This window comes from Puntigrus tetrazona, chromosome 16 (assembly GCF_018831695.1).
Source record: "Puntigrus tetrazona isolate hp1 chromosome 16, ASM1883169v1, whole genome shotgun sequence".
NCBI lineage: Eukaryota > Metazoa > Chordata > Actinopteri > Cypriniformes > Cyprinidae > Puntigrus > Puntigrus tetrazona.
In genome coordinates this window covers 19,604,645-19,616,749 of record NC_056714.1, presented here as the reverse complement: position 1 = coordinate 19,616,749, position 12,105 = coordinate 19,604,645, and the positions used below count along the sequence as shown (strand labels likewise).

Here is a 12,105-nt window from a genome sequence, read left to right as displayed (position 1 = left end):
GGTCTTCTGTTAAGTGTCCTTCTTCTCGTAGACGTTTTACTTCTTTTAACTTGATTCAGTGTATTAAAAGTGTGATTCTTACAGATATTACTTATGATATGAATTGCAACAGTTAAAGATTTAGTGTCTAGCATGTTTTGGGAAAGTTACTTTTTAAAAGTAATACATTACAATACTGTGTTAGTCCATAAAAAAGTAACAAATTTTCCTGCTTTGTTACTTTTTCTGGAAAGTAATGAATTACGTTATTTTTGTGTTATTTATAGTAAAATAATTTAGTAATAGATACAAACTATTATAATTTATTCATATTTTTAATGAGCTTTTAGTTTAATAATGTAAGTTTTTATATTTTATTCTTTATTTACATTTTACTTTAACTTACTTCAGTTTTTACTCCAATTTGTAATTTTTACTGTCATTTTAGTACTTAAATGCATTTTATTTGTATCAGTTGCCAAGGCAACAATTCAAATTTTCAAGTTCCTCATCATATATTTATATGATTTTCTATTGAATATTTCTATTTATTTAAATTCGCTTCATTTGAATACTTTCACATTTCTCTTTTATGTTTATGTTTTTTTTACAATACATTTTTCAGTTAATGGAAAAAAAGACTTGTTTTAATGGCAACATTATTATATTTAATAACGTATACACACTTAGTAATGTATACATTCTATAATTTATTCATATTTTTACTTAGGTTTTAGTTTTATATTTTCAGTTATTTTATTTTATGTATAAAACATCTATACTGACATTTTATTTTAACTTACTTCACATTTTACTTCAGTTTGTCTTCATTTTAGTATTTAAATGCATTTTATTTTAGTTACTTGCCAAGGTAACATTTCTAATTTTAAAGTTCATCGTCAAATAGTTATAACGTCAGCTTTATTTCAATAAAAACACACAAAAAAAGTTTTAGTTACAAGTAATGACACAGAAAAAAATTAAAAAATGACTTGATTCGTTACAAAATGCATGCGCTTCGACTAAGCTGCTAGAAGCGGTGCAATAGCAGACTAAAACCCCAAAAACGGCATTCGGTTTGAGGTCAGCTGTTGTCATTGTGGAGCAATAAGAATCGAGTGGAATCAAACGTGTATGTTTCTGGCTGATACGAGTCTCTGGGGAACATCGCAACAGTCTGAGAGTTAATCACAGCTCTAAAGAGATACTGTTGCATCGACTGATTGATTGGACGGGATGCTGCCAGACGCTATATTTATCATGCAGACAGCGTCCTCCAGCAGCGCCGCACGTGAGAGCTGACAGACTCTCACATTCTCACAGAGAGAAGTGTCGCACCGCCACGGGGCTTCAGACGGCCATTACCTTCATCTCATCACTGTAATGAGAACGGCTCGTAGAGCTCTGTGACCGACACAAAGCCCAGGTGGAGATTAATGCTGGACGCCAATTTACAAAATGCTTCATGCTGCTGTGATGACAAGACACATCTGTCTCTCTGGATTATGTCTCACCGCATGATTGACGGATTGGCAGGGAATTATCCGCGCAAAAGTTTGCAAACAAATTCACAAAGACTATAAGAACGTTATGTGGCTATACTTCAAGTCGAGAAAGGGGATGCGTCTCCTAACATCAGCTTCTTAAAGGTGCACATCCATCCGGTCAAGTCTTCTTGAATGACTATACTTCATAATAATTGCCTAGATATTGCTCCAGACCTGTTTAGAAGTTTCATTTATGGTTTAGGGAGTTTCTAGAAGAAATTAAAAACTATAATATAAAAAAAGTAATTGTTTTATAGATATTTTACTTTTTCATATATTTTATATTTTTATGTGTACAGATATATAAAATAATTTCGAATATGTAAAAACATAATGCACAATATTCAATAAAACAAATGAAATATTATTTTGGGTCTTCAATAGCGTTATTCAACTTTATTATAGTATTTATAAATTCAATTTTATTCATTGTAACTTTTGTTGTGTTGTTGTTGTTGTTGTTGTTGTTTATTTAGTTAATTTTAGAATATAGTTTTAGGTAATTAAATGAATTTGTTTTATGTTCATGTCTGCTACACTTTTTGCATTTTATTACATATATTGTTTTACTTTATATATATATATATATATATATATATATATATATATATATATATATATATATATATATATAGTATATATATATATATAGTTTTAGCTTTAGTTAATCTTGAAAATATTAATAAGGTTAATAATAACCCTTGTCTTGCACAACTCAGAACATGTAAAATGATAATTATTACTTCTGGCATTAATTGTTTTATATTTTAAAAACAATGACAAAAGACACAAAGTGAAGCCAGTTGAACTGGGCTGCAGGTGAAGAGTGAATAAGACGTAGATATTTTTTTCTCTTAAATACTGCACACAAAATTGGCATGACTGTTTTGAAGACTTTAATCTTCAGATGAATAACTTTCTTGAGGTGTGTAAAGACCGTGCAGTAGTGCTGCCACTGCGAATGAGAGTCAGCCTGCAGAGATCTGTGTGTGTGTGTGTGTGTGTGTGTGTGTGTGTGTGTGTGTGTGACTGAGAGAGAGAGAGAGAGAGAGAGAGAGAGAGAGAGAGAGAGAGAGAGAGAGAGAGAGAGAGAGAGAGAGAGAGAGAGAGAGAGAGAGAGAGAGAGAGAGAGAGAGAGAGAGAGAGAGAGAGAGAGAGAGAGAGAGAGAGAGAGAGAGCAGTGTAAACAGTACACAGTTCACTACAAACCCGAAAAAGAAAAATAAGCACTTCTTCATCTTGTGATAACTGTATATCATAGATTTTTACTGGAATTTCGTCTTTTTTTCTGCAACTCAAAACCACGGTGACCAGAGGAACAAACGGGTCACATGGTCTCTGTGGAAGTGTAAAGAGAAGTCACACACTATCTGTTATGGATCATTGAGCATTCTGACAAACTGCACAGGTTGTTTACTGGAGGATTACTAATGCCTTGATGGCTTCAGGCACTTTTTTGTGTTTGAATCTAGTCTGCTCTAGAAAACTCTCTGTGCCATTAATAAAGGAGGCCTTTTGAACAGGCAGTAAGTCAAGAGAAGTACCTGAGGCGATATTATGAAGTATGGCCATTCATACATCCAAGTGTACGCTGTATGTGAATGGATGTGCAGCATTGAGTTAACACCGAATGACTCCTACAATCAAACAGTGATCGTGTTCTTTTAAAATATTAGACACTTTATTAAAATTGGTTTAAAAATGTTCATCTCAACCTTAAGGGTTGCCATTATATGCACTGCAAAAACATATTTAAATAAATACACAAACAAACAAGGAATATGTGCTTTGATATGAATCTTGAGCATAACTATCCTGAAATGTTTGCCTTAGCTGCAGTTAAATAGAAAGAAAGGGTTTGAGTTTAAATAAAATAAAATAAAAGCTTTTTGGACTAAATCTTGAGCATAACTATCTTGAAACGGCCTTAGCTACTTGGAAAATAATAATAATAATAAATAAATAAATAGTTAAATGAAAAAAAAGATAGAATGAGAGGGGTTGATTTAATAGAAAAAAACGTACAACTAAATTTTAATCTCAAAAACGCCTGTGTAAACAGTATAGAAGGAAAGCAGCTCACTAGGTTTCGGAAAAGAGCCACGGTTTTCCAACTGCAGCCTAATATCAGCTCATCTCATTTTACTTAGAAGGTCACCTGAGCATCACTGCCAGCGGGACCATGTGCCACCGAATTACACCAGGATCATATTATGGTGACAAAGGACAGCTTCAGCCAAACTGGACATCTCTCACCAAAGGCCAAAGTCTCCATCCACAGCTTCTCCTGATGGTCTATCAGGAGGTCTTGGCAGATAAGACCATCCCTCAGGCAAATGTACTTGGAGCGTCGCGGAATCTCTCCGGGGATGTTTTTGCTCATCCACAGCTGAACAGACTGTTCATTTTTCATGCAGATTTTGCTAAGTGCGTTTTCATCTAGGCCACGATGTTCCTTTACACCAAACAAAACCTGTGCGCTATTTATCCGCGTGCAGGCAGTGGCTCGGGTCCATTTTCTTGATTTAGATCCATTCTACGCCTCAGATTTGAACCTCTGAAGTGCTAAACCAGAGTAAGCATAAAACATCATCTCTCCTTGAAGGAATGTGCACACCGTTAGGATTTATTTTTTCAGGCTCACGGCATTGCATCGCTTTTGTATGACAGCTACGCACTGCGTAACTTTAAAATCGCAACATACTTTCTGTTCATATTTTCATTTGAGATGTTACTCGCACAATGTCTGAAGCGTGCGACCTGTGTGAACGCATAATAATAACACAACAGATACGATGGCAAAAAGAGAGAAGGATGCGGTCACCATCACTGTCCTTGAATTCATATCGAGGAGGTGATGCAGAAAATCAGTTTCTATGGAAACGATGTCCTGGGTGCTACGCGTTTCATTTAATTGTGTCTAAACGAATGTGGTCTATTAAGATCTCCAAATTCAGTTATGGCATGAAATTCAACTATCGCCACTATTTATACGTAGTCTTTTCCAAACGAATACTCAAGAGCTCAGATGGCCTTAATAACATGAAATCCGCCCTTGAGCTGTGAACTAACACTGTACTTATTTTATCAACACAGTTAGTTATTTATGGAAACTGAGATGGTGGAAACGTGATGGATGGAAGATGTTAACAGCTTCATCTTCACCTTACAAAGAGAAGGAAAAAAAAAACTTGGTTTTGCTTTACCAAAGACGATATCTAAAGTAAAAATTGTAAAGTAAAAACTACCACAAGATCTGATCCTTCAGCAAACTTGGGTGACAAATATCAAGATGAAAATAAAAAAGGTCAAGTAAACAACAGAAATATAACGTTCGAAGTTCAATATGAGCTTCGACCATATATTAAGGCCTTGCGTGGTTATAAGGCTATTTCAAAAGTTAGATTACAAGAAAAAAGGCCTTACGAAAGGTACTAATAAATAATTTAGCACATTATTAAAAAACCGGTTTAACCCAATTCCATTACTTTAATAGCGAAAAACCTTTTGGGGGTGAAAACTTTTGAACGACACAAAAATTAACATTTTTAATTATTTTATATATGTATATTTTCATTTAGTATTGCCTTTTTAAAGCCACAGAAGATACTCAGACGTTTTTTCATAAGACAAAGAAAGTACAATTTATCAAATCTTTAAAATGTTCTTAACGCATCATGTTTCCATCATGTTTTTTAAGTAGACTGACGTATATTATGATTTTTTTTGTGTGTGTGTGTCAAACAATTAACATGTAAACTTTGGACCACAACTGTAAAATATCTACATAATGCTTCAGATAAGATGCTGCCTTAGAAGCTCACTAGGTTTTCAGAACAGCTCTATAATGTTCTCTGCTCTACTCCACAGAGAGCTGACCTTTAAACGAAATGTGACGCAGCGCTAAACCGCCGTAGGCGATGCTAATGAAATTTAGTCCCATCATCAACTTCCAGTCTCGATCAACAATGGCAAATTCTGAAAGTGTGGTAGAGACTACAGCATTTATCTTTTCTCATGCTTGGCTTTCTTAGATGGAAAGAGCTTCCTGCAAATAAAGAACTAGACTTCAAAGCTTATTCAGATGCTTTCTACTTAACATTTCTGAAAATAAGATGATGATGATGATTTTACACAAAGCAGAAAGTCAGCCTCATCTGATCACATTATCATCGCAGCTTTGGTTTCACATTAACGATGGCGCTGAATGGGAAATAGCAATGGGATGTTAATTTTATCATTAATTAAAGAAAAGTTGTCAGTTTACTGCAGCAATTAAGTGTATAAAAAACATATTAAAATAACACATATAATTATTCCTTCTGACCAGACATAAGTCCTTTCATTTTTCTACCATCAAAGCAACTATACAGCCAACTCATCAGCTAAAATTAAGAAGCTGAACAGCTGGCTTTTTAAATATATAATTACTGCAAAAATTGTAGACTTGAGTTAAAAAATATGGAAATAAAAAAAAACTTTGAATATATAAGAAAGTGCATTCAAAGTAACATTATTGAACTATATTAGCCGTCATGAACTACGATTAATAAACGCATTAAGTATTTTTTATTGTCCATGTTAATTTGAACATTTTAACAGTTCAGACATTATTTCATTCAGAAGTAAAAATTTTAAGTTGCAAATTAAGAGTTTTTATTAATTAAAAATGTTATACTAATATGAACTAATATTAACAAATATGAATAAAATACTAAAATAAATGCACTAAATTAAACTAAATTTAGCTGATAGACCTTATTGTAAAATGTTACAGGTGTCTTAACTTATCTTTATATGTTTCTCTTCATAAACTGTGGTATTTTTGATTAATATAAATTAACTATATTAATTAATTAATTAATAATTTGATTAATGATTTTCGGATCTCTTAATTTTAAGAAATGTTAAGAAAATTGTAAGATTTCAAATATTTAAAAAATGTAAAAATACTATTAACATGGAAAAATGTATTTACAAAAAAGAAATAAAAAAAATCAAGTTTTTTTGTGTGTTAGTTAGCTAGTTAGTTTTTTTTTATAATTTCTACCTAGCTGCAGGTTGGCTTGAGATTAATTACAAACAGGGTTATTTGTTTTTGCTAATGAACTCTTCATATATTCCTTGAAAACAAGTCTATGTAAGACAATTTTGTTTATCAAGTGCATTTATCTCAAAACAAGAATAAGTTACTGATTTAGAAAATGATTTTCGCGAAGAACTTCTGCATTTGACTCTGCTACATCTGATCTGAAATTGCCTGACTGAAGGCTAATAGTGCCACAAAAACCAATGGAAATGAATAAGAGTCGAAACATCTCATGACCGCCGTGCTTCGGCGACCGCTCTGAAACCTCGCCGACTCTTTGAGCCTTGTAAGGCAACGCTAAGTAACCTCTTTATGGCTTTGTTTTCCTTCTTTTTTTCCACCTTCTAGTTTCATACGTGTATATTAGTCATGAGATTGCATAACTAAGCCGCAGAAAACTGCCACCAGAACACATGCCTCTTGTGCGTTACACAAGTCACCTAATGAGGCAGACGAGGCCTGTGGCTCTTCCACCATCGCCAGTGCAATCGTGGCTGACATCACTTCCTGTTTTCTCAAAGCACAGAATGGCTTATCCGTCACGCCTCGGTAAAGACGGACAGACAGAAAGATCACCTGAAGAACGCATGACATTCAAGGCAAACGCTTTTTGCCTCTTCAGCTAAAGCGCCGTTCCTCATGCACAGTCTGCATCCAGTCAGTGTTCATTTAATGCAATATGAACAACCGCACGCTTCAAAGGTCTGTGTACGCTTCCAGTCACTTATTAACAAAGAAAATCGTGTTCTTATCTCCCTCATTACAAACCCGATCAGAGTCTAATGCATCGCTCAGGGGCCCAGATGACAAGTGCAGTGTCAACACTGAGAGATGATGAACATGAGAGCAGAAATACCACAAATACGGCCTGAGAGAGCCGCTAAAAACCAACACAAAGAGCTGGACTACTAAATCAAGCCCCGGACACATATCAGTGAATCTACAATTTGAATCTACTCATAAAAATAGTAGATATTATACTTTGTGTGAAGTAAATGTAGCCGTGACGTTATTGCCATTATTTAATGAAAATGAAGCCTATTTTATATATATATATATATATATATATATATATTATATATATATATATATATATATATATATATATATATACATTACATAAGTTTAAATATAGAAAAAAAATGTACATTATAGAATCAAAAGAAACTACAAAAATCAAATAAACATTAACTGAGACAACATTAAACATGTCAAACTTTTGTATTTTAGCAAATATTTTTCATTTTAATTTAGTTTAACTTGATGTTAATTGAGTTTACCTTGATGTACTAAAACTACTAAATATTTTGTCTGAAATACTGAAAGACTAAAATTTATACAAAACTACTAAACTTCCTAATACACTACTACTAAACTTAAAAAAAACTTTATATATAAATAAAGTTAAAATACAACAATAAAAGATACATTTTATTATTATTTTAGTGTAATATAACAATCACACTAAAAATCGTGGTATTGCATTTGTTTTTGATTTTAATGAGAAGGCTATAAAGTAAAAACACAAAGTGTAACTGAATAACGAAGCAAGAGCGGTTATAAAAATACGATCACAATGCATAATACGGTCACAACTAAATGAAGTGTGAAGCTGTATGTGAATGGAGGCCTTTATAGGGGTAAAAGGGCTATTAGAAGGACTGGAGACATTGAAATAAAACATTTTATGACATGTTCTTAATAAATTGGTCAGAAGTGTTGAATTTTAGGTGCAGACTCGCAGCACATTAAAATGCCACACAGACATTAAACACACGTAAGCAGCACTAGTACAGGACTGGTTCATTCATCATGAGCGGATCACCATGGCTTGCCATCTACTGTATCTATACACTTATTTGACTGGAGTTGGCAGCTTTAGATCATGTTATATCTGGAATACATTAATATTTAGGTCATCCTACAATAAAGAAGGTAACCTTGAATTAATTACCCAATTCCCGACACTACAACTGTCCAATTCCCTTTTCCCAATTGTGACAGCACCTAATAATTTTATGGTTCTCATCCTAAATATGTAATTTTAATAACACAGATATGGATAAATCTATCTTCTCTATAATAATAATAATAATGCTATTGTTGTTTTTTCACGACTAAACAGGCAACAAATACTTTTTTATGAGTTTGTATAGTATAAGGATTAATGCAAACTGAATCTAAAACCTTAAAAATATATATTAAACATATAGATCAAATGAATGTTAACCTAATACAATTAATGTATAAATAAATACAAATTCGCTATAATTAGCTACAGATGTTTTTTTTATTTAGCTTAAATTGATTAACTAACATAACCAAATTAAAAAGCAAACAAAAAAAAGCTACTAAGCATTTAAAATGCAAAAAATTAAAATGAAGACATATAAATATATAAAATAAAAATATTAGTAAAGGCTATAATAGTACTACAATGACATTAAAATACCATTGGATGTAAGTTTATTTACCAATATTTAGCATTACTTTTGAAATAAATGAATACATACTAAAAGTAATAGTATTTTGACATATATGAGATGCACATATATGTTCAGACATTAACAGAATGATCAAATAGTATTTTTGTATCCAATGGAATGTCTTGTAGTTACGGTATAAGATACAGCTGGTTGCCATGGCTATAGTTTACCTGAGGTCCGTCTCTGAGACCGTCCTCTGGGCCACGCCCTCTTCAGACTCCTCCTCCAGCCCCACCTCCTCTCTGTCTACGCTATCTGTCTGTCTCCTCAGTTTGCCCACCCTCCCCCCTCCTCTCTTCCTCCCTCTGTCCTGCTCTAACCCTCCTTCCTCCTGTTCCTCCTGTACCGCCTCCCCAACTGACTCCTCCCCCTCCCTGGAGAGGCTCCGCCCCTGCACTGCATTGCTGTGGGCGTGGCCGGCAAAAGCAGAAGCAGAGGTGCAAGCAGCATGCAGAACAAAAACGAAGCACAGTGAAAACAGGTGTCAACACTACCTGAATGTAAACCGTAAAGAAAGAATGAATGGATGAATGACAACACAACAAAACAACGCAATGCAAACAGTAAAAACAACAGAAGCTGGACAGTATGCACATAAAGACAGAACAAAAATGTGTTTCAAAAGCTCTGTTTTACTTGTAGTTTGCTGTTGATTATTTGGTATCATTTCAGTAAAACTAACTGTTTGTGTTAGCTAGTATGGAGCGAATTATGAAAATGTTGGACGACAGACAAATGCTATGAAAGTACACTACTGTTCAAACCTTTGAAGTCAGTACACTGTTTTTTTAAGTATGTTAAGCTTACCGATGCTTCAATTTGTTAGTTAAAAATACAGAAATATTATATTAAATTGAAAAAAGCTGTTTTCTATTTAAATATATTTTAATATGCAATTTATTCCAATAATGCAAAGCTATATTTTTAGAATTATTACTCCAGTCTTCAGTGTCAGATGGTTCTTCAAAAATCATTCTAATATGCTGATTTTCTGCTCAAAACTTTGTTTAAATTCAGTGTGCTTTTGGGGGTGGGGGGTTGGTGCATGATACATTTTGAAAGATTCATCAGTTGATTGAAAATTTAGCTTCATTAGTTGATTTAAAACAAATCTTCTTTAACACTGCAAATGTTTTCGATGTCAGTGTCGATCAATTTAATGCATGCTTGCTTAATAAAAGTATTGATTTCTTTAAAAGAAAGTACTGACCCCAAACATTTGAAAGGAAGTGCATATTACATTTAAAACGCAGAAATTTTCAGACAGTCAACACTGATTTGGTGCCAAACTCACCCAAACTGAACCCAATCTCATACGCCCTCAGACCCAAATATTGATGAAGCCTGCAGAGCTGCTGTTTCTCTCAGACCATGTACACACTGCTGCTCAATATGATCCACACTCCTTTTTCTGAGTGCTTAATCCCGTTGCGCACACAGCAGGTATTTATAGGAGTGATAACCTCATTTTATAACCAAAAGTACGCATGGATGACTCAGATGTGAGATACATCTTGACCCATATGCAATTCTGAATACCACTTAGCAGATGCTTATATCCAATGTGACTTACAAATTAGGGAAAACAAAGTGCAATTCATTACAGAGCCAACTACATTTGCATGCAGTATTTAATATTTGTGTAGCCTATTATTCTGGATAAGAAGTGCCCACTTAAACTGAAAGAAGCTGATTGATACACTGCCCAACTATTGTTTTTTGTTATAAAAAATAGCAATATGTTCTGATTATTTCGCAAAGATGATTTTAAGCCCCTTTAAACATTGACGACAAACTTGGCTCTTTCAGCTGAAATGACATACAATATAAATTCATTTAACTTCCTCGCCTCCTGTTCGCATTCAGAGTTCAAATTCAGGAATTAAAAGAATAGTTCAGCCAAAAAATGTACATTCTGTCATTAATTACTCACTCTCACGTCATTCCAAACCTGCAAGACTTTCGTTCATCTTCGGGAAAACACAAATTAAGATATTTTTGACACGTTAAAGGCCCAGAAAGGTAGCAAGAACGTGGTTAAATTAGCCCATGTGACATCGGCTGTAATTATATAAAGCTATGAGAATGCTTTTGTGCACAAAGAAACCAAACACAACGCCTTGATTCAACAACAGGTGTAGAAACTGGAGCTTGGTTTACAAACAGAGGTCGTAGAAAGAGAAGAAATCTCTGAACCTTTGGTTTCTTTGTGCGTAAAATGTATTCTCGTAGCTTCATAACATTACGGTTAACAAGTGATGTAACATGGACTATTTTAACAAATGTCCTTACTTCCTTTTTTGGCCCTCGAATGTCGTGGATGCATTGCTGTCTATACAGAGTTAGAAAGCTCTCGAGTGTCATGAACAGAGTTTTTTTTACTAGTTACTGTCTTTTAAAAGTAATTTGTTTCATTACAACATTGCTGTCTCTGAATTGTGATGCGTTACACTACTTTTGCATTACTTTTGGTTACTTTTATTAAAATAACTATAGATGTATGACAATCTAAATAGCTAAAATGTTTATTGCAGCTTCTTAATACTTACAAGTAAATTGAAAACCGGGTTAAAAGGTGGTGTTTTAACGTGCATTACTGAGATCGTAACGAGTGTAATATTACAAAAATCTTATTAGTAATGCGTTATATCACTGCGTTACAGCCAAAAGTAATACATCACTGTAATTGCGTTACTTTTGTAATGCGTTACTCCCAACACTGGTCACGAAAAATATCTTAATTTGTGTTGCTAAGACGAACTAAGGCTTTGGAACGACATCAGGGTGAATAATTAAAGACAAAATGTACTTTTGTGGGTGAACTACTGTGTGTTTCCAATTTATCGAAAATTGGAAGTAACTAAATTGGGATATAGCATTTCCAAATTTAAGTGTTAAGTGTTTAGACGAATATGACCGTTTTTAGGTGGACTGGTAAGAAATTTCCTGGAAGCTAGTGAACCTGATTAGAGGTGCAGAGTGTTTGATGGAGTTTGCTAGTTAT

General features: G+C 33.7%; 1 protein-coding gene across 33 annotated transcripts in view; it reads right to left on the bottom strand.

The window, feature by feature from the left end:
• rims2a (regulating synaptic membrane exocytosis 2a) overlaps nt 1–12,105 on the bottom strand; it is a 144,206-nt gene that overhangs the window by 26,737 nt on the left and 105,364 nt on the right. The gene's annotated exons all lie outside the window — the stretch shown is intronic.